Source organism: Hemiscyllium ocellatum, chromosome 3 (assembly GCF_020745735.1).
Source record: "Hemiscyllium ocellatum isolate sHemOce1 chromosome 3, sHemOce1.pat.X.cur, whole genome shotgun sequence".
NCBI lineage: Eukaryota > Metazoa > Chordata > Chondrichthyes > Orectolobiformes > Hemiscylliidae > Hemiscyllium > Hemiscyllium ocellatum.
The window spans coordinates 129,440,710-129,464,109 of NC_083403.1; the positions used below are offsets into that span (position 1 = coordinate 129,440,710).

The following is a 23,400-nucleotide window of genomic DNA, read 5'->3' on the forward strand; positions in this document are numbered from 1 at the left end:
TGCTCTTCACTTTTTGGGTGCAGGATGGGGTGTAAATGTCTGTAATGCTGAGAAGAGAGACCCTGACTTTCTTCTCAGCTGTCCTCCTTACCTGTTGTAAGGTCTGAGACCATGCCTGATTTGGGAATTGGAGTGATACAGTAGTTCAGGGTACTCTCCATGAACCTTCTGTAGACTGTGTTGGGGGGTGTGGAGGTGGAATTTCCTCAGTCTGTGTGGAAAGTAGAGATACTGCTGGGCTTTCTCAGCTATGGAGCTGATATTGAGGGTCTGGGTGAGATTCTCCACCAGGTGTACACCAGAAATTTGGTGCTCTTCACTATCTCCACAGGACAGCCAACTATATCCAGTGGAGAGTGATCGCTCCGTACCCTCCTGATGTCAACAACCATCTCTTGCATCTTGTCCACATTTAGAGACCAGTTGTTGGCTCTTCACCTGTCTGTTAGCTGCTGCATTACAGCCAAATAATACATCTTTCAATTTTCCAGCACACTCCTGTGATGTGACAGGTGCTTGTCAGCTTTAACTTTCACTCTAAGGTACAGTACATGCCTTCAATTTCACAACACCCTTACTGTCTCTTGGTTCTGCCCCACTTTTTCTACTTCCTCCAACTTCCTGCATTAGTTCTCATTCCCCTGCCATACTAATTTAAACCTTCCCACAAAGGGCAAACACTCCACCTCGGACACTGGTTCTAGCCCTGTCCAGGTGCAATGTGTACTAGTCCCACCCCCTCCAGAACAAATTCTAAAGTCCCAGAAATTTTGAATCCCTCCCTCTTGCACAATCCTAGCCACATACTCCCCTTGGCTATCCTGCTATTCCTACTCTGACCAGTACATGGTAATGGTAGCAATCCCAGAGATTATTAATTTTTGCAGTCTTACTTTTTAGTTAAACTCCTAACTCTCAATGCAACTTGTTGGACCTCATCCCATTTTTTTTAAACCTGTACCATTGATGCTTATATACAAGACAGCTGGCTGTTCACCCTCCTCATTCAGAATGTCTTGTACCCACTCTGAGATATCCGTGACTTTTTTTTGCAGCAGCAAGGCAACATATCACCTTGGATTCTCATTTGTAACTGCAGAAATACCTAATCTATTCTCCTCCTCAGAACTGAATCCCTTAGAACTAGATTTCTGCCACTTTTCCCCACCCCGTGCAGCAGAACCAGCAACAGGCCATGAGCCCCCCACCACCACCACCACCCCTCCCCCCACAAAATGGAGGAGATGACTACATCTTGCTTCCTATTCTTCCTGTCTATCAGTCACCCACTTCCTACCTTCCTCATTAATTTTTATCTGCAGTGTGACCAACTTACGAAACATGCTATCCACGAATTCCTCAGTCACTCGGCTTCTCCAAAACGAATCCTGCTTTAGCTCCAGAGCTGTCAAGCGGTCAGGCAGGAACTGCAGCTGGACACATTCCCACACGTCAAGGAGCCAGGGCATTTAGAACAGTTCCTGAATTGCCACATCACACAGGAGGAGCATCACTGCTGAAGCTAACAACAGTAGCAAAGGGGAAATAAAATAAAAAGGATAAACTACTCACAAGTCACCAGCCCCTCACTCACCGCATTTGCTCAATTTTTTTTATTGACAACTGTTCTTGCATCTTTTAATTTCACTTTAGCCTTTTAATCCATCTTGAGGTGCAAAGCTGTCATCTAGGCTAGGAATATGGGCAGACCATTCAGCCTTCAAGTCTGCTGCTTTCAGTACAATCATGGCTGACTGAACACTTCAATATCCACACTCACTGTTGCACTTTTTTATGGTGTTGATAGATTTCTGATCACCAAAGACTGAACTTCCATAGCCCTTTGTGACTGAGTTCAGATGATTCACAACCCTCTGAGTAAACAAATGTTTCTCATCTATGTTCTAAATGGCATTCCCCCTCATTTAAACTGTGTCCCATGCTTCTAGACCCCACAACCTGGGGAATCATCTTACCTGTATATTACCTGTCTATCACTTCAAGTATTTTGAGTGTTTAAACAAGATCACCCCTCAGTCTTCAAAACTTAACACAATATAAGGCCAGTTTGCTCTTTCAGTACAGTCTTCTGGGAACAAGTCTGGTGAATTTTTAACAATTTCTTAACTCAACAGATCTGGTGGCATCCGTGGAGGGACAAGTGTTAATGCTTCAAATCCAGTATTGCTTTTTGAGAACTCTTGTCTGTCTTTTATCTGGTGAACCTTTAGATATTATTGTCATAGAGGAAGCATAACCATCTTGAGGAGCCACGAAGCCATAAGATGGGAGAGCAGAATTATACCATTTGGCCCATTGAGTCTGCTCCACTATTCAGTCATGGCAGGTATGTTTCTCAGCTGCAATCTCTGCCTTCTCATATCCTTAGATTCTTGATTTTAGTAAAGGGATCAATCTTAAGGGTGGTTGTTTGGAAACTTGAAAGGGTTCAGAAAATATTTAAAAGGGTGTTGCCAGGGTTAGAGGTATAGGTTGAGGCTGTTTTCCCTGGAGCATCGAAGGCTGTGGAGTAACCTTTATAGATTTGTTTTTAAAATCATAAGTGGCATGAGTAGGGTAAATAGACCAGGTTTTTCCCCTGGTTGGGGAATACAGAACTAGAGGATATAAGTTTTTTTTTTAGCATGAGGGAGAAGATATAAAAGAACCTAGAGGGTGGTGCATGTATGGAATGAATTGCCAGAGGAAGTGGTGGAAGCTGGTACAATTACCCATCCAGATGTAATTTAAATGTTGTATGTGAACAGGAAGGGTCTTGAGGGGTATGGGCCAAGTGTTAGAAAATGGAACTAGATTAGGCTAGGACTGCTGCCTCACAGCACCAGGGATCCTGGTTCGATTGCAGCTTTGGGCGACTGTGCCAACTCCACACAGACATTCTCCATGTCTGCATGGATTTCCTCTGGGTACTCGGGTTTCCTCCTATGATACAAAGATATGTAGCTTAGGTGAATTGGCTGTACTAAATTTCCCATAGTGTTCAGGGATGTGTAGGTAAGGTGCATTAGTCAGGGGTAAATGTTGGGTCATGGGGTAGGGGAATGGGTCTGTGTGGGTTACTCTTCAGAAGGTCTGTGTCGACTTGTTGGGCCAAATGGCCTGTTTCTACACTAGGGATTCTATGAATATCTGGTCAGCATAGATGAGTTGGACTGAAGTGTCTCTTTCTGTGCTGTACATCTGACTCAATGACTTCACCCACATTCACTGATTCAACCAAAAATGTTGCTCCTTTTGGTGTCTTATTTCAGTGACCTCTTACCTTTTAATCTTAAAGCCTCAATCTTCCTTGATCCCATCCACCAATAATATTTTGTGGCACACTCTCTTTGCTTAAAACGTAAATTTTAAGAGGGTAACCTGCACAAGTATAGAGTGAAGGGCCTGCCCTGTCTTTAATGTTCTGTACCTGATGTATACTTTTTTGTCAAACTCTGACTTGACATCCAGGATTCCCTGGACTTGCAGTCCTTCTCCTTCTCTCTGAGAGGAGATCACAAGGAAACACCCCCACACCATCCCTTAAGCCATGTGTTCATTTAACCTATCTTCCTATTCCTAAATAGTGCATGACACTGAAAGTAATTCAGCACTTACCCTGTCAAGCTACTTAAGAATCCATTTCTGTTTCAATTAGGTCATCTCTCCAATCTCAACTCCAGCCAGTAGTCTCAACTAACCTTTGCTCATAAGTCAATCTCTCCATACTAGGGATTGTCCTGGTGACCCTTCTGTGACCTGCTCCAAATGAAATGATATATCTTTTACTGTGAGCTCTTCAGGTGTTTCATCAATGACCTCCCCTCCATCATAAAGCTTGAAGTGGGGACATTTGCTGACAATTGTTCAGCAGTCTAGATTCAAATGCAACAAGTTCTAGACAATATCCAGGCTTGGGCTAACAAGTGGCAAGTAACATATTTTTTGCCAATCAAATGCCAGGCAAAAATCTCCAATAAGAGACAATCTAATCACTGTCCCATGACATTGACTGTCAACTAACATCACTGATTTCCCCCACTATCATCATCCTGGGAGTCTCCATTGACCAGAAACTCAACTGCTCTTGCCACATAAGAACAGTACAATAGCTAGGAATACTATGGCAAGTAACTCACCATCTGACTTCTACAAGGCACAAGTCAGGATTTTGATGGAATACATTCCATTTGGCTGGATGGCTGCAGTTCTAATTTTTTTTGTCAGAGTAAACAATGTTTGACACTTGTCTTTTTTTTAACCCCCACATTACTGCCTAACTGCAGTAGTGCTTATTTTTTCCCCAGCACCCATGCTGTGTGTGCAGGTGAGACTCAGTGAAAGACTCAAGGTGCACAAATCTTTATTCAAATTTCCACCACCAGGAAGAAAGAAAACACAGGAGTAGCCAGTGACAAGCAGTGCCCTTCACATCAAAGGACAATGCTGTGTGATCAAAGAGTGAAGGGAAGGGGCAGGGATCAAATCAAAATAGAGTTGGAGGAGGAAATAATACACTCCACTCCCTGAACAACTCCAGGGTATTGGTGGACACCGTGTGCTTCTTTGGCTGCAGCTCTAACAACAACACCAGAATCGTGACAACATCTAGGACAAAGCAACTTCATTGGCATTACGTCCACTCTCCTCCACTGATCAACAACTGTGAAGATGGACAGGGGAGATCCAGGTGGATGTAGTATACCTGGACTTTCAGAAAGCCTTTGATAAAGTCCCACATAGGGGGTTAGTGAGCAAAATTAGGGCACATGGTATTAGGGACAAAATGCTGACATGGATTGAAAATTGGTTGGCTGACAGGAAACAGTGATAAACTGCTCCCTTTTGGAATGGCAGGCAGTGACCAGTGGTGTGCTGCAGGGATCCGTGCTGGGACTACAGCTTTTTACAATCTACATTTACTTTTAATACCTTCATCTATATTGTTATATTAGCAAATTTGCTGATGACCCAAAGCTGGGTGGCAGGGTGAAATGAGGTGGATGTTAGAATATGGGGTGACCCAGACTGCCCAGTGAGTGGACAGATGCATGGTAGATGCAATTTAATGCGGATAAATGTGTGGTTATCCACTTTGGCAAGGACAGGAAGGCAGATTACTACCTAAAATGGAGTCAAGTTAGGTAAAGGGCAGTACAACGAGATCTAGGTGTTCTTGTACATCAGTCAATGAAAGCAGCAGGCAGTGAAGAAAGCTAATAGCATGCTGGCCTTCATAACAAGAGGAATTGAGTATAGAAGCAGAGGTCCTTCTGCAGCTGTACAGGGCCCTGGTGAGACCACACCTGGAGTACTGTGTGCAGTTCTGGTCTTCAAATTTGAGGAAAGACATTCTGGCTATTGAGGGAGTGCAGCGTAGGTTCACGAGGTCAATTCCCAGAATGGCGGGACTATCTTGCGCTGAAAGATTGGAGTGACTGGGCTTGTATACCCTTGAATTTAGAAGGCTGAGAAGGGATCTGATTGAGACGTATAAGATTATTAAAGGATTGGACACTCTGGAGGCAGGAAGCATGTTTCCGCTGATGGGTGAGTCCCAAACCAGAGGATGCAGTTTAAAAATAAGGGGTAGGCCACTTAGAACAGAGTTGAGGAGAAACTTCTTCACCCAGAGAGTGGTGGGTATATGGAATGCTCTGCACCAGAAGGCTGTGGGCCAAGTCTCTGGATACTTTCAAGAAAGAGTTGGATAGAGCTCTTACGGATAGTGGAATCAAGGGTTATGGGGATAAGGCAGAAACAGGGTACTGATAGAGGATTATCATAATGAATGGTGGTGCTGGCTCGGAGGGCAGAATGGCCTACTCCTGCACCTATTGTCTATAACATGCAGAAATTCACCAATTTCTTAGCACCTGCCAAACCCACAACCACTTCCATCCAGACAGACTAGGGCAGCAGATACATGGGACACCCTATCACCTGCAAATTCCCCTCAGGCCACTAACTATCCCAACTTGGAAATATATTGCTGTTCCTTCACTTGCTGGGTTAAAATTGTGGAATTCCCTTCCTACCAGCCCTGTGGGTCAACCCATAGCAAGTGCACTGCAGCAATTCAAGAAGGCAGTTCACCACCACCTTCTCTTGGGCAATCAGTGAGGGGCAATAACTGTGCTACCATATTGTATAAACTTCTAAAAAGTGATCTCACCAGCACTTTACATATTTGCAGCAAGAATTCCCTAGTCTTGTTATTTCATGCTTTCTAAAATAAGGGCTAAAATTCAATTAGTCTTTCTGATCACCTGTCACACCTGTGTGCTCACTTTGTTTCATGCACAAGTACCCTCTCCAATCCCTTTGTGTTGCAGCTGTCTTCAGGTTTTCTCCATTTGAAATAATCTGTTCTCTTGTTCTCCCATTCCAAAATGAACAACCACCTATTGTCCAAATTTAATTCTATTTGCCAGCAATGGGATGCAGAGATGCTTCTGTGCGACTTGTACAAATTGGGTGAGTGAGTAAATTCATGGCAGATCAAGTATAATATGATAAATGTGAGGTTATCCAATTTGGGAGCAAACATCAGGAAGGCAGATTCTTACCTGAATGGTGATCCATTAGGAAAGGGTGATGTACAACACCACCTGAGGATCCTTCTATACCAGTGGCTGAAACTAAACCTTATCAGTGCAGTAGGTGATAAAGGTAAATGGCATGTTGGACATTTGAGAGGATTCAGGTACAGGAGCAGAATTTCTTGCTGAAGTTTATATAGAGTTTTGAGATCATGCCTGTATCGTGTGCAGTTTGCTTTCCTTAGCAACCACATCCTCCCTCTGCTCTAGAGGGAGTGCAACAAAGGTTTGTCAGACTAATCCCTAGAATGGCAGAACTGATATATGAAAGAAATCAGATTTTGGTTCAGATTGTGGTCTGGACTCTTGAAGAATGAGGGGATTTCACAGAAACAAAGCTAAAATTTTTTAAGTGCCAGACAAGTTAAGTGCAAAACACAATGACGTGGGTGTTCTGAATCAGAGGCCACAGTCTAAAGAATCTGGCTAGACCATTCAAGAGTGAGATGATGAGAAATTTCTTGACCCAGACAGTCACGAGCCTGATGAATTCTCTGCCACAGAAAGCAGTTGAGGCCAAAACATTCAATATTTTCAAGGATGAGATAGAAATAGACGTTATGGCTAAAGGGGTGAAAGTGGGAACAGAGTGCTAAATTGGATGATCAGCCATGTTGATGGTCAACGATGGGACTGTTTGGCCTTCTCCTGATCCCCCTTTTTTTTTCCCTGTTTCTTTTGAAGCAGTTTGTTTTTTATTTTGAATATCCTATTTTTGGGATGAGAAGAATGAGTAACAATTCAAGCTACACATGTGCCTGACCATCTCGATCTCGAACAAGAGAATTTGACCGATACTGCTTGACTTTCAATCACATCATCATTGAATTCCCCCTGTGACTACATCCTGGGGTTACCACCGATCAGAAATCCATTTGAAACAACCATACGAATACTGTGGTGACAAGAGCAGGTCACAGACTGGGAATTCAGTCACATCCTGATGACCTAATTCCTGTCCACCTTCTCTATAAGGCACACGTCAGGAATTCTGGGACACTACTTGCGGATCAGTGCAACTACAGTAACACTTGAGAACCTGGACACTAAACAGGATAAAGCAGTCTGCTTGATTGGCACCCCTTTCTCCACCTTCAAATTTCACCACCAATGCACCATACAGTAATTTGCCAAAATTCCTTTTGGTCATGCCTTCCAAATCCATGACTCCCTAGAAGGACCAGGGCAGCAGATGCATGGGAACATCAACTGCCCAGCCATACAAGTGAGCTCCATTCCATTTCTGGAAATTCCGTTTCACGTTCACAGCTTGCCCAAACTGGGCCTTTGGCATTCACTCTAATCTTATCTCTACCGTTTTTGAATGAGAAGTTTATTGTGCCTGCACCATCTTGTTAAATATGCGATACTATCTAGTCCCGATCTCTTGTCTTTTCCCCATATCTTTGTGCTATAATATTTATCAAAGTCATCCAATGTCCTCATGAATGCCTGAACTGAACCAACCTCCATCACTCTTCCAGGCATTGCATTCCATACCTTAAGCATGTGCTGAATGAAGACAAACTGATTTCCTCACTTTTACTCTTGCTGCTTTGGCATATCATTTTATGCCCTCTTCTTCAAAAGAGAAGAATTGAAACAGTTTCTCCCCCTCCAGCCTGTTCATGATTTTGAAATCTCTATTCAATCTCCTATACCTGTCTTTCTTTTCTTTCAAGAGAACAAACCTAACTTTTTTCAGTTCTTCATTAACTAACTGAAGTTCCTCACTTTTCTAGAACCATTCATGTCAATTGATTTTTGCGCACTCTCCAATGTATTAATTCCTATAAATGTGACACTCAGAACTGTACATAGTACTCCAGTTGAGTTCTAACTGTTGCTCCGATATAGGTGCAGCATGACTTATTTACTCTGTACTTTATGACCCTTTTGCAGTAAGTCCAAAATATCCAATGCTTACTGGCTGTCTTCTCTACCTGTCCTGCTGCCTTTTAGCAACTTGTGCAGTATCTTTGCTCTTAATTCCTTTATAGTATGACCCTTTTGTTTTATGCTGACTTTGCACCATGTACCAAAATGCATCACCACTTTTCCACATTGAAGTCCATCTGTAACCGTCCACTCGCTCAACTTCTGAAGTTGTACACTGTCCTCTTTAGTAAAAACACCTGTTTTTTATTTTTGCATCATCTGCAAATCTTGAAATGATCCCCTGCATTCCAAGATCTGTATCATTTGTATATCCAGAAAAGCAACAGCTCCGAAACTGATCGCTGGGGAACTCCATGACACAATGGTTTGTCTTTCTTTCCTTTTAGAAAAGAAAGTGATTGTTAGTCTTTGCAGGTCTGGCAATATCTGTGGTGGGAAAGCACACTTAACATTTCATGCCCAGTGACCCTTTTTCATAACATCATGTAGCTAGGAAAAGGTTTGGTGTGTGTATATATGCTGACAATGATGGGGCGGGGGAAGGAGTAGACAATAGGTGGAGTTGTTGGAGTTCAGCAAGAACAGCATTGTAAGCAGACAAAGGAGTGGGTAATGATCAACCTGAGAATCAACTGCTAATGAATTGATTGTGGTAGCAACCCATGTGATGAGAAGGCCTGGAGTTAGAGTAAGGACATAGGTGTTCAAGCCCTAAAATTAGTCCACTCCATATTGAGCACTGAAAGCTGCAGGGACCTCTAAGTGGCAAATGAAGTGCTGTTCTTCCAGCTCGTACTGAGCTTCACTGGAGCACTACAGCAAGCCTGAGATGGAGATGTTGGCCTGGGAACATTGCTGAAGTGACATGCAACTGGAGGTTCTGGTCACCTTTTTTTTTTGTTTGCAAACAGAACATCAGCAGACCTCTGAGCACTCACCCAGTCTGCCTTTTGTTTTTCCCAAAATTTAGAGCTCACCATGTGGTGAGCAGCCAATACAGTAGACTCATTTGAGTGACCTGTTTCACCTGGGAGGTGTCTGGAGCCTTGGATGGTGAGGAGGGAGGAAGTAAATGAGCAGGTGTTCTACTGATTTGTGGAGGAGTGGACCAAGTTGTCCCAGAAGGAACTGTCCCTTGTGAAAGCTGACAGGTGAAGGGAATGTATTTGGTGGTGGGGTCCTGCTGGAGGTAATAGTGGCAGCCAATGATCCTTTTGGATGTGGGTGCTGGTGGATGGTAACTGATGACGGTGGTAGTAGTAGTTAGCCAGCCTATCCCACAGAAATTGAAGCTGATATAGAATAAGGTAAGGGAAGATCCGAGATGGACCAAGTGAAGGTGAGGGCAGGGTGGAAATTGGAAGTGAAATAAAGGAACTTTTTTTCTAATTCTAAATTTGGTGTTGCTTCCCTTTTTTTTTTGGTTTCTCTCTCCTGCCAGACAGACTCCCAGAGCAAGTTGTAGGTGAGGCCTGACATAGGACTAGAACATGGAATGTTCCACGTACCCCACAGAGACGGGCATAACCGTGCAGGTATCCATGGCCACTCCTTTTCCTCTGAAAGAGAAGTTGTTCAGGGTGAGGACTGGTTCAGACAGGCAGAGGAGGGCTGTGGTGGATGGGGACTGTTCAGGCCTGTTTTCCAGAAATGAGGTGAAGAATTGTGAGGTCATATTTGTTCGTTTGTCTCTGGGCTCGATCTCTACCTATCGCTTATTCTTTTCCTTCACTCTCCACCACACCCACCCTCCCCCAACTTCCCCCCCCCCCCCCCCCCCAATGTTCAACAAAAAAAACATTTTCCTAGCATACGTAGCCACTTCAGTAACTCAGTTGTTGATTTGCTCTAAATTATATGAAAGCGATTTTCTTTTCTCTCGATCTAACATTTTCAACAAAGACAAATACACTTTTTTTTAAATACAAAGGGATACAGGAGTGGCATTTCACATCTTTTATCCTCACTTATTTCAGTTGGCTTGCAAAATGTTGCGTCAACAGAATTCATTCTTCAGATCTTGCCAAAGCATTGCGAAACTGAATTGCTGGAGATCTCCCATTTAACCTGGTTTGAAAAAAAAATCACTTTTAAAGTCAGAGTTGATCTGTTACATAAAATGCATGAGGAACACTTCTGCTCAAGCTTGATTGAGATCTTAGATGCGCAAACGAAATCAGCTGATCTAGCAAGTAAATGCAAAAATATTTATGCTTCAATAATAGAATCCCTTTCACAAAAAAACTAAAATTCCTGGGATTACCAACTTGTGTAAATGAACAGAAAAACCAAATCTTGTTGGATTTATCATTGCAAGCATACCTTCATGAATCCTTTCTTTAAAAACAAATCCGTATTATGCTGCTATACAGCCAAATCCTGAAAGCATTACTATTTTAAGCTGACTATTTGGATTTATAATTTTAAAACCTGTTCCTTCCCTACAATTTATTTCTGTTGCTTTTGTCTTAACCTGCAGGGATATTTGTATTTTTCCAAAGAAAGAGATTACCATCAGTCACCAGAACAGATACAAAAATATATAATATTTCATAACATACAACAGTTTATGCTGCATGAGCAAAAGGTATTGATTTGGTTAGCAAGTGGATTCGATTTGAGGTTATGCCATGGGGAAAATGTCAAGGAATAGTTATTCCATAAACATCATGGAGTCAGCTATTACAAGGGGGCATTGCTTTAAATTAAGGGGTGGTAGGTATAGGACAGATGTTAGGGGTAGACTCTTTACTCGGCGAGTCGTGACTTCATGGAACACCCTGCCAGTAGCAGTGGTGGACTCCCCCTCTTTATGGGCATTTAAACGGGCATTGGATAGACATATGGAGGATAGTGGGCTAGTGTAGGTTAGGTGGCTTGAATCGGCGCAACATCGAGGGCCAAAGGGCCTGTACTGCACTGTCTTTTTCTATCAGTTTAGTTTTTTTTTGCAACTCTGGTCAATACATTGTAATATTGAATGCATTGGCTTTTGTTGAAAGTTACACGGGCATATTCTGTTTGCAGAGCACAGGGCTCAACATAAGTCATTGCCTGCAAGCATTAGCCAGTGTGAGCTTGACTAATAATCACCAATTGTTTGTGTAACTTGGGCTTGGTCAGTATTTTGTTCAATTGTGGGATCTTATCTAATGTCTGAATTTGTGTTCTGAGGTTTGCAGGTGTAGCTGGGTAAGTATGATCAGCAAATAGCTGAGGATTTTTTTATATCATGTGTCAATGACTGGTGGGTCATACAGAACTAACATCACATTGGTATGAAACTGATATCTTTTGTGGTAGGCAGATGTCTTGAGCTTGGTGGCAGCATCCTGTTAGTGGAGATTATTATTGCTTATGTTGCTACTGCATTGTAGCAGTGTGTAAATTCTAGCACTTCTAACTATTGGAAGTGTTGAGACCCCTCACCTTTTATTAAAGAGTGGGTTGAGGCAGGCTGGGCCAATTTTAGAGTCAAAAATAGCCTTAAGATTTGCTCTGGCTGGCAATTATCATGCTGGATAGCTTTTTAATCGGTTCTGGAACAGTATCCAAGCTTGCATGGCAAGCAAAGGACTCTGGTCCTATTTATGAAGTGGCTGATAAAACACGGAGCACATAGTGTAGGAAGACCAGTGTGTATGCTAATCAGTGACAGTAAACATTTGGTTAACAGAACACATGGCCAGATTTTGCAAATGCCTTGTTGTAGAAAATGATCATTCACCTTTCAAAATGGAGCAATTTGAATTTGGGGTGAAGTCCATTAAGATCTGTACGTAAATTCTTAAGTACAATTGACTAAACAAATTTTTGCACATTGTAAATGAGGTGTAGGAAGTTAGGAACCATTACACTGAATTTTTCATAGAAACTACTAAATGAGAGAATGCACAATGGAATTCTGTTAAGCAAATATCATAATCGAGTGAACTTATTCTAGGTTGTAGTGATATAGTGATGCAATGCAATTGTCTACCTTGAATGCTGCTTTAGTGAATAGGCCAGCAAGATTTGAATGAGCATATGGACGTATAATTGAAGTTGGTTGGTAGGTCTTAGTGTAGGAATTCCTCACCTATATGTGGGACAACTCAGTCTGCACTAATTGCAGCAACTGGCTGAACGATGTGGTCAATTCATGTCATGTACAACCAGTCATAGGGCATAAAGGGACAAGACTTTTATTTCTGCTGTTTTAGTCAGCTCATGGATACTTGTGTGTGTATATAGTGAACTGAGGAACAAGCTATCTATGTGCCTGTTTTTCTCCTGCAGTTGAAATTTAGCATGAATGTAAGATGGAAAGCTTCAGCAACGTGCCTCTTCTCTCTGCAATATTCCATTTCTGTACTATCAACAAATGACTTTCTTTATACTTGGTGTTTCACAAAGCAGTATAATAGTTAAAACATTTGTGATTTGAGGTTCTATTTCCTCTCGTTTTGGAATCAATCAGCAAAAGAGGTTCTGCTGCTTGCTACTTATTGAAATGTTGCAGTTTAAACCTGGAATGATAATCCATCCAGATTCCAGGGTAATCCTGGGTTTGCACACGGCTCACTCTGAAGCTAAGCCACTTTGCATCTATTTCACCGTTGCAATGCCAACACAGCTCTAACTTCACAATTCAGTAACTGACTGTAAATACTAAAACCAGTGGCCAGGTTGCACAATATTGTCATATTAATTTCTTGCTATTGTCTTGTAAATTCTGGTTACAACTGTGTTGAATGAGCTGTGATTGTGCAGTTACTAGAATCTACACGGTGAAACCCTCATTCAAAAGATCACCTTACTGCAATCATGTGTTAGGACTCCAGCTTGTATGGCCAAAAAAAAAACCATTAATTGGACAGGACAGCAAGCTGGCAATGGTAGTGAGGTTTTGTACATACTGCATGTGTTTTCATTAGTGTTACAGAATTCTGACCCTGAATGCGGGAAGAAAGATGACATTATGGGAATTATTCCCCAGCTACTATGTTCCCTAAAATACCACATCAAATCAACAGATATCTGCTCCTTCCAAAGATGGAACAAATTGGTTTGTATCTGCTCTTATTGAATTGTAAAGCTTCTGTGATTATTATCAATATTTTCAACTAAGTTACTGGCTGTGCTTGGTGAAATTGAATATATTTTACATGAGTTTTGAATATTGTGAAGGTTGATGTATGTTTTCACACACCGAATTGAAAGTGCATCCTTATGCAGGCTTTCATTTTAAAGTGATACATTTTAATAAGCTACATTTATCACCTTATAATATCCTGTCTTGCTATTCAGGTGAGATTTGATTTAATATTGATTTATTGATCATTAATCCAACTGTTTACTTGAATTGACGACAAATCCATTAAAATTAACAAAGAATCAGTCCCTCTGTTTTCTATTGCCTCAGTCTCGACTTTTTTGGAAGCAAATTCCTTCGTGTGAAGGAGTGGGGCAGGATATGACAAGCCCCTGCCAGGTGTTTTTGACTCTGCGGGAAGCAGATGAAATAGGACGTGAGCCCTGCCCTACACACTTCAAGCTCAAGCCCAGTGTATGGACAATGGGTGGGTGCTGAAATAAATAAGGATTAATTGTGGCATAAGCAGGGCAATATTGGTACAATGTCTGTCTGGTGTGAGCAGTCTAATTTTTCTTTTTACAAGAAAACTTGACAAATGCTTGAAAGGGGAGTCTATTATATTCAGTGAGTGACCTTTTTCCTGCAATAGGAGCACCTTCTCAATCCTCTGTTCCTCCTTTTAATGTGGCATGTAAAACCCCACCCCTTAAACTCCCCAACTATAATTCATAGGGTCACCAGAATCCCACCACTTCCCAATTTTTGATTATTTTATTGGATGAATAATCATGATCGTGCCTTTAATACAGATTCCCAAACAGTTGGTCATGTGGAATGGAAGATAAGTTTGGGTCATGAACCCTAGGTATAGCAATGGCTTGTGCTCTGACTGTAGACCATGGAGAGGTCCCATTTAATCCATGTTCATAAAATGGTGGCTGTGGCCTAGATGACTGATTTTTTTGTCTGACAAAAATCGACAACGGATCAATGAAATAACTGCAGAGGCCAGCATCCATGACCAAATCATACTTTATTTACATGTGAACAGCTCTTGATCATAGTACTGCCTCGTACCACCAGAGTCCTTTGCACTCACCCTTATGTCAGTGTCAGCCAGTCCTCCCTGACTGGACCATATTAAGCTGCCCTGATCAGGAAAAGCCTATTGAAGTCCAATGGCTGACCTTGTTACAATCATTAATGGTTTTGAGAAAGGCCTACAGATGCAACATTGTCTTCACACGTCCCAAGAGCCCCTTAGTACCCTCGTTGGTCTCCCAGCTTATACAGACTGCCACATTTTTAGTGGTGGCTGTAGTTGGTTGGCTGAGGGGTATAGCAAAGGACAGATGCAGAGTATCTGGTAACGGAGCAACTTCTTCTTGTTTTTCCTTTTCTGGAAGGAAGGCACCTCTCCCATGGTGATGCCCCTGGACAATGGTGTCCATGTTTCCCAGGTTCTTAATTCCAAAGACAAGGTGTTACCAAAAATAGCCTCCAGCTTGTTTTGTTTTTTAAAAATAGCAAATGCTGTAACGTCAACAATACTTTTCTGGGATGTTGGATCATACAGTCAAGGTGAGGAGGCCACAATGGAATGGAATAAATAGAGGTACAGCAGGAAAGGCAAAACAAAAGTGAGAACCCGGAATAGAGGATTATAACTCCCTAAGTCACTACCAGAGAAGGCACCTACAGTCACCTAAGTACCCCTCTTCAAACTTAAAACACCCAGTACAACCCATTGGTTTTGTCAATGTCAACTACAAAATTCCATGCAAGGACTGCCACAAACATTACATAGGACAAACAGGAAGAAAGTTAGCCACCAGGATACACAAACACACCAGCTAGCCACAAAAAGACACGACCCTCTCCCTCGTAGCCCTACGCACGGATGAAAAAAACCCTCATTTCAACTGGGACAACACGTCTAGCCTGGGACAAATTAAGCAAAGACATGCCAGAGAATTCCTAGAGGCCTGGCACTCCAACCACAACGCCATAAACAAGCACATAGATCTAGATACCATCTATCAACCCCTCAGAAAATGACCTCTCACAACCCCAGGAACCCCATCCAGGAGAAAGATATAAATGAAAGCAGGAGACAACTGCTTCACTTCACTTGGTCGCCTCTGATGATCTTACCTAGCCAGGTAATGAAACATCTGGATATCAAACCTACAGCTCAGTGAGCAAACCTACACCCTAAACCTCAACCTGAGCTACAAACCTTGCAAAAACCCTTCTTCATCCCCCACCACACTCCAGCCCCACCAAAACAATACTATTCTTCCTCCACCACAACGATGCTTGGCCTTAAAGTGTTGCTCAATGATGCAGTTTTTTTTTTCAAAAGATATTGAGTACTTATTCATCAATTACACTTGTCTTCTCCTTTTTTGGTATGAGACAGCACACCTTTTGCATGTCAAATCAAGTCCTCTACACCCTCTGTAAAATGATCCCATCAGCATTTTCAGTTGAAATGCAAACTCTCAAATTCATCCACAGATGTGTTAATGTTAAACATTGAATTTAATGAAAGGACTCAAGTGATTTCCACTTGAATATTAACAACATTTGAGTCAGTCATTATTGTATTGTTTTCTCATTGAAAATGTCAGGAATGTAAAAGGAATTTTGTTAAAATATGCTGAAATGTTATCTGTCCAATGTAGTAATTGGTTCCATGTTATGCTCTGCCTGAGTGTATCTGGAAGGGAAGTATGCAGTGTCCACCTTCCATAACCACTGCATGTCACAGGCTGAACTGTGTAGTATCAACACCAGCATATTACCAGCTTTTAATAAGCCTCCTCTGAAATTTAATTGTTGTTACAATAACATGGAAGTACCTCTTTGGGGGTTGTTCATTTGTTTTGTTACACTTCATAAATAAGAAAAGTTTGAGATTACCCTTACTGAGACTGGTGGTAGTCAGAGTTGGGAATAGTCATTCATGTTTTGTTAATGAATAAATTTCAATGAATTGAAGTATAAAAAACAGGAACTGTAGTACGTCAATCAGCCACGTTTCCTGCTTTCCCATCGATCTCTTTTGCTCGAAGACCTACATTAACGCCTTAAAGTCAATATTTTGGCCTCGACCACACTCTGGCAAAAAAAAAATCTATTTGACTCGCCACTCAGTGAAGAAATTTCTCTTCGTTTCTGACATAGAGCTGTGCAGCACAGGAAAAGACTCTTCAGTACAATTCGTCCATGCCGACTAAATATCCTAAACGAATAGTCCCACTGGCCAGCATTTGGCCCATTTTTTCTCTAAACCATTCCCAATCTTATACCCATCCAGATACCTTTTTTAAAATATTGTAATTGCACCACTTGCTCTGGCAGCTCATTCCATGCACTAACCTGTGTATGAAAAGGTTGCCCCTTGGTTGCCTTTTTACATTTTTTTTTCTCTCCTCTCACCTATGCCCTCTGGTTTTGGATTCCCTCCCCCCCCCCCCCCCCCCCCCCCCAATCCTTGGAAAAACCAACATTGACATCCAAAGGATCATTAACTGCTATTTCCATCACCTTCAGCAGGATGCTGCCACCAGACACCTAATGTCCTCCCTTGTCAGCAAGAACCATTCTCTCTGGGCATTCCTTGTCTGTTAGTTCTTCCCTCCCATCACCTGCCCACATTTCCAGGGAACCTTTTTTACATGCAGTCACAGAATGTGTAACACCTACTTGTTTGTTTCTTCCTCACCATCCCCACATTCATTTTTCCAAGTGAAACAACAGTGATCTACTTGCATTTCACTCAATATTTCACTCCCCATTCTGTTTATCCTATCCATACCCCTCTGATTTTATAAACCTTTTTAAGGTCATCCCTCTGCCTTCAACGTTCTGGGAAAAACTGGTCCAGTCTACTCAGCATCTCCCTATAGCTCAAATCCTCCAACCCTCCTAAATCTCTTCTGAACCCTTTCAAGTTTCACAACATCCTTTTTTAGGAGGGAGACCAGAATTGCACATAATATTCCCAAAGTGGCCTAAAATGTCACATCATGACCTCCCAACTGCTATACTCAATGCACTGATCAACAAAGGCAGGCAGCATTTGGTCTGCTTTCACTATCCTGTCTAGCTGGGACTCTATTTTCAAGGAACTATGAATCTGCACTCCAAGATCTCTGTTCAGCAACACTCCCAGGACCTTGCCATTGTCTTAGTCCTGGTCTGATTTGTTTAACCAAAATGCTAAAATTACACAACACTAAGGTATAGTCCTGACTAAGGCACAGTCCTCTGAAAGCTAGTGCTTCCAAATAAACCTGTTGGACAATAACCTGGTGTTGTGATTTTTTTTAAATTTAAAAACTGACTGCCTCAGTCCAACACGAGTACCTCCACATTAGTTTTCAAAATACAGCACCTCTCATTTATCTAAATTAAACTTTATATCTGCCACCCCTCAGTCCATTGGCCCATCTGATCACAATCCCATTGTACTTGAGGTTACTTTTTTGTGCTGAATACTACACTTTCTATTTTGGTGTCATCTGCAAAATTCCTAACTGAACCTCCTATGTTCACATCCAAATCATTTAAATGATGAAAAGTAGTGGACCCAGCACTGATCCTTGGAGCACACTGCTCACAGGCTGCAATCTGAAAAGCAGCCCTCTGCTAATCCCTCCAGTCATAAATGGCTATCTGCATATCCTTGGGCAATCACCCCAATTATGGACATTGCCTTCACCCTGGGACCATCCTTCCTGCATTTACCCTCCTCAGGACAGAACAGGAGGTATACTGCTAAGTGACCATCTAGTTTGTGGTTCATCTCCAATGATCTTCAGCACAAGCTGGAAGAATAGCATCTATCTTCTGCTTGGGGGCCCTACAGCCTTCAGGACTCGATAACCAGTTTAACAAACCTTGGGGTCTGAATACCACCTTTTTATTTTAATGCCCCCCTTTTCAACTGTTCCCCCATTTGTTTTTCCCAACCTAATGGTTTGGCTGTGCTGAAATCACTTTCACCTGTTTTCATCTCTTTTTTCCCCCCCCCCCCTCTCTCTCTCTCTTCCCGTCTGCTCACACTTTCTCCCCCACCTATCAACATAAATATTGCAGTCGCCTCGCTCGCATCAGTTTGAAGAGGTCATTGAACTCTCGGTTAACTCTGCTTTGTCTCTCAGATGTTGTCAGATCTGAGTTTCTCCAGCAATTTATGGGGGTTTTAAAAAGACAAACCAATATGTTTTGGTTCCCCACTTTCACTTCCTCTTTCTGACGGTAAATGACCTACACTTGTCTTTACTGAGTTATAACAATCCGCTTACAAGTTTCCTGCAAACTTCCCCTATTCTATCTCCTCTCCCCAATCCCTTTGTCTGAAATCTAAACTACTCCCAATCAAGCCTGTTGCTTTTGTCTTGCCAAATCGTATAGCCCCTTCTTTGAGCAAAAATAGGAAACCATTGTCAACCACTCAAAACGTTCACGTTAATATTGTCTACCAGGCAATAACGTGTTAAACACGTCGCTTACGCCCGCTCTCAGCTGATTTCAGCTTAAAAACAAACAATTGGCTGGCAAACCAATTGGGAGCTTCCTTGAAATGACTAGTAATGTCGCCTGTACGCAAATAAAACCAGCCAAAGATCGCAAGAGCGGTGTTCGTGTGTCAGATCTTGCTCTATTGGTCGAGTCAATCACCTCACGCCGTTTCTATCGCCTGACACATGAAGTGAGCCGCCTGCGGTGACTATACACACCCTGCAGTGCCCCTGCGTTTATGTGTGAGGAAGAATTTCCAAAGAAATACAAAACCCAGCCAACACTTCCTGCAATAGCAGTTGATCTGCAGCTTTTAAATCGAAGGGTTTGGTGTTTCCAACCATTACAAATGGCTAAACACTAAAAGGTGCTGCTATTTAATTCTGTGCTGCTTTTTAAACTGTACCGTTTTGAAGGAGTTCCCCAACCCCCCATTGCCTGAGATCACTTTTTTTAAAACCAACCCCTGCGATGATTAGTCAGGGGGTTTAGACCGCGGTGAGTTTGTCAGAGGAGGGATATTGTTCCATCCTGATGTCAGCAGCAGACTTCACTTTAGAGTCACAAGTACATGTCCAGCCTCCAACGCCACATCAGTGACTAGACTGTCCTGTTAACACCGACTCTCCCAGAGGTAAGACCTGGTCAATCACCTTCGTTTAACGGATTGAGATGAGTAAAGGTAGATTTGTCTTCAATTCAAGCGATTTTTTTAAAGAAGCGTTGCCGTTTTTGAAGACTTGTAGTTCCGAGCTGGGCTATGATAGATATCTGAAGCACTGCAGATATAATCTGTACTCATTGATTGTAATCTCACTTGGTAATGTGACTGGTTTGTAACACGGGTGCTTACTCGGCGAGCTTTTTTTTAAAGGAATATTTTTGGTGTGGGGGAGGAATTAACTTCTGGATTTTGAGTTTACCCAGGTTGGTTTGGGGGACGAAGCACTTTTTTTTCTTGTCTAAAGCATCTTAAATTTTTCAGTAACTTGCAAATACTCGACAGTTTTTTTTCTTTTTTCTTCTTAAGGCTAAGCCCTGATTTGAGATTTAACTTTTTAATCCTGTCCTTTCCTTCTCCTCCCTCTTCTTCTCTTTCCCCCCCCCATATTCTGGGGTCCCTGTAAAGACTGTCAGGTGCGATGTAAGTGTGTTCAACTCCGAGGGATTGCAACACAAAGGGGATGAATTGATTCACTCTCTCTTTCCTGTCCTGACAAATTTTAAACACACATACGTTTACCACTTTGGCTGGGTTTCCTCCAGAACACTTTTTTTTTAATGTTCTCTTTCCATTTTAAAAAATTCTGCTTTTGCCAGTAGTTTTGTCTTGAAGTCAGTCGAATCTGCTGGTCCCTTTTATAAATTCCATGCGGCAAAAAAAATGGTTTCGTTGTATGTTTTACGTGATGACTTGCGTGAGAACGGAAGTCCTGGTAGGAGTTACCAAGGACTCGATCCGCATCCTCCTCCTCCCCTGGTACAGTATTCCGCATAAAGCAGTTTTGTGGCAAAATTTGTTACAAATCCGGCCAGTGCTGAATTCCAGGACATTGTCACACTGCTACAGTAACACAATAACTAAATTAATGTAATAAGACAAAAATAAAATGCTGGGGTTTACAACAATGTTGCTGGAAAAGCACAGCAGGTCAGACAGCATCCGAGGGCAAAAGCCCTTCATCAGGAATGCACCCTTTCCTGATGAAGGGCTTTTGCCCGAAACGTCGACTTTCCGCTCCTCGGATGCTGCCTGATCTGTGCTTTTCTAGCAACACTAATATAAACTCTGGTTTCCAGCATCTGCAGTCCTCACTTTGCCTTAAAAATAAAATGTTGCTGGAAATCTGAAGCAAAATCCTGGAAGTGTTGAAATGCCCTGTCTCTTGGGAAAAATAAATGTCAGTTTCCTTCCCTTCCCCTTTTTTTAATAAAGGATGCAATTGTAAAATTCAGCACCATTAATCTGCTAATAGTGGGAATGGAATTAGTAAATTGTTAGTGCAGACCAGGCAGCATCCAAGGAGCAAGAGAATCGACGTTTTTGAGCAAAGCCCTTCTCATTCCTGAAGAAGGGCTTACGCCCAAAATGTCGATTCTCCTGCTCCTCTGATGCTGCCTGGCCTGCTGTGTTTTTCCAGCACTGCATTTTTAACTCTGGTATTCCAGCATCTGCAGTCCTCACTTTCTCCAACTTAGTGCACCCTGATTTTAGGCAGTCAGGTGGAACAGTAACAACATCAAAAGTAGTCTGACTTTGACCAATTCTTTGACTACTTTCCAATTTGGTGAAGATTTGAATATATATTTTGCATATTTTAATTCTATTATGGTGCAGATTAAATTTTTGTTTGTTGAGGGCGGCTCAGTGGTTAGCACTGCTGTCTCACAGCACCTGGGACCCAGGGTCGGTCTGTCTGTCCTCCCTGTGTCTGCGTGGGTTTCCTCCCACAATCCAAAGATGTGCAGGTCGGGTGAATTGGCCATGCTAAATTGTCCATAGTGTTAGGTGCATTAGTCAGAGGGAAATGGGTTTGGGTGGGTTACTCTTCAGAGGGTTGGTATGGACTTGGACTGAAGGGCTTGTTTCCACACTGTAGGGAATCTAATCAATAACTTTGGCAAATGTTACATGCAATTTCTAGGTTGGTTATGGTCAGATCAGACTAGTCAAATTAATTCAAACTCCCAACGTTTGAGTGTCATGCAGCATTTGGCTTTCTGTTGCTACTATTAATATTCTTCCTGAGTGTCAGTTTTAATTTGCATACATTTCCAGATTTTATTTTTCCCCCTCTCCCTGGCCAGATGTATTCCAACCTATTGTTAGCTTAGAACCCATGACTCCTGTAACCCAAGGTCTGAAGGCATTATACTATTTCACTATGACCTTGCATGTGAGCTTTGTTCTTGGACAGGAATTTGCTCTGTCATATTAATTGACATTCCAAATTTCGTGTTGTGGTCGACTATTAAACAACTTGTCTGTCCTGTTCCATGGCAATAATGTAATTACCATGACCTTGTTATTAACGACCTGCCTGACTGCTCTTTAACAAGCAGCCTTGTTATTGTCTGGGCTTCATGATGTGGAGGTGCCAGTGTTGGACTTGGGTGAGCAAAGTCAACTAACGCATCACCAGGTTATAGTTCATCAGGTTTATTTGAAGTCACATGCTTTTGAAGCACTACTCCTTTGTCTGATGAAGTGACTAATGAGCAGCGCACTGAAAGCTTGTGACTTCAAATAAACCTGATGAACTATGACCTGGGGTTGTGACTCCTGACATGATCTGGAATTCCAAAAGTATACCTGACCCTGATTTTGAAATGTTTCCCCAAAATACCCCTTTCTGCAACATCTGTGGAATGTCAAATCCATACTGATTTGAAATGGTTATGATCAGCCTTGGTCTGTTTTATATAATTTTTTTCAAATGCTGAACTTCAGTGCAGAAATGTCAGCACTGATTTTGCCTAACCATTAATCCCAAAAGCAGCCATTTCCCAATTAGTGCACATTACGTAATCACCAGGGACTGTGTAGAGCTCAATGGTCCTGTTCTCAGCTGACTTCCATGAGCAGGCCTGAGACTAAGAATCTTGCAGTGAGTAATTCACTTCCTGTCTCTCAAGCTAGCTCATGATCTGCAAGGCCCAAGTCAAGAGTGGAATGGGATACTCCCCACTTGCTGGGATGGGTGCAGTTCCAACAACACACACACACAAGCTGAACATCACCCATTAAAGCAGCCTGCTTGATTAGGGCATCCGGTCTACTACTGTCAACATTCACTTCCTTCACAACAAACACAATAGCAATATACCATCTATAATTAATAGCAAATATGCTATAATAACTACCTCACCAAGGCTCCTTCAACAGCACCTTTTTAACCCTCTGCTTTAACTAGGGAAGAGGATAAGGCAGAAGCAGATGCATGGCAATGTGACCACTTAAGTTTCCTTTCTTCAAAATCTTTTTTTCTTAACTTGGAACTGCATCACCATTCCTCTACAGTGACTGAGCTGGAATTCTGCAAGTCCCCACTAGCAACTCTGTAGGTGTACCTATGCCCTCGGGACTACAGCAGTTCGAGACCACTCTGTAACCATCTGCAGGACAACTGGGGATGAACAGCTAATGTTGCCTTAACCAGCATCCCCCACAAGCCTGCATTTATTACAAAAAGTAGTTCTGTTCTGATAAAGTAACTGAGCATAAAGCATAGCTTTGTAACACTAATAATTTTGAAGATTGTTAGTATCCATATTTCTACCATGTCTCTA

The 23,400-nt window shown here is 42.1% G+C and overlaps 1 protein-coding gene across 1 annotated transcript in view; it reads left to right on the plus strand.

Annotated features, from left to right (window-relative positions):
* The first annotated feature begins 19,217 nt into the window (after positions 1-19,217).
* Positions 19,218-23,400, plus strand: part of lpin1a (lipin 1a) — an 81,713-nt gene continuing 77,530 nt past the window's right edge. The window contains exon 1 of the mRNA XM_060853505.1: positions 19,218-19,744. The gene's annotated coding sequence lies outside the window, so the exon portion shown is untranslated. The remainder of the gene's footprint in view (positions 19,745-23,400) is intronic.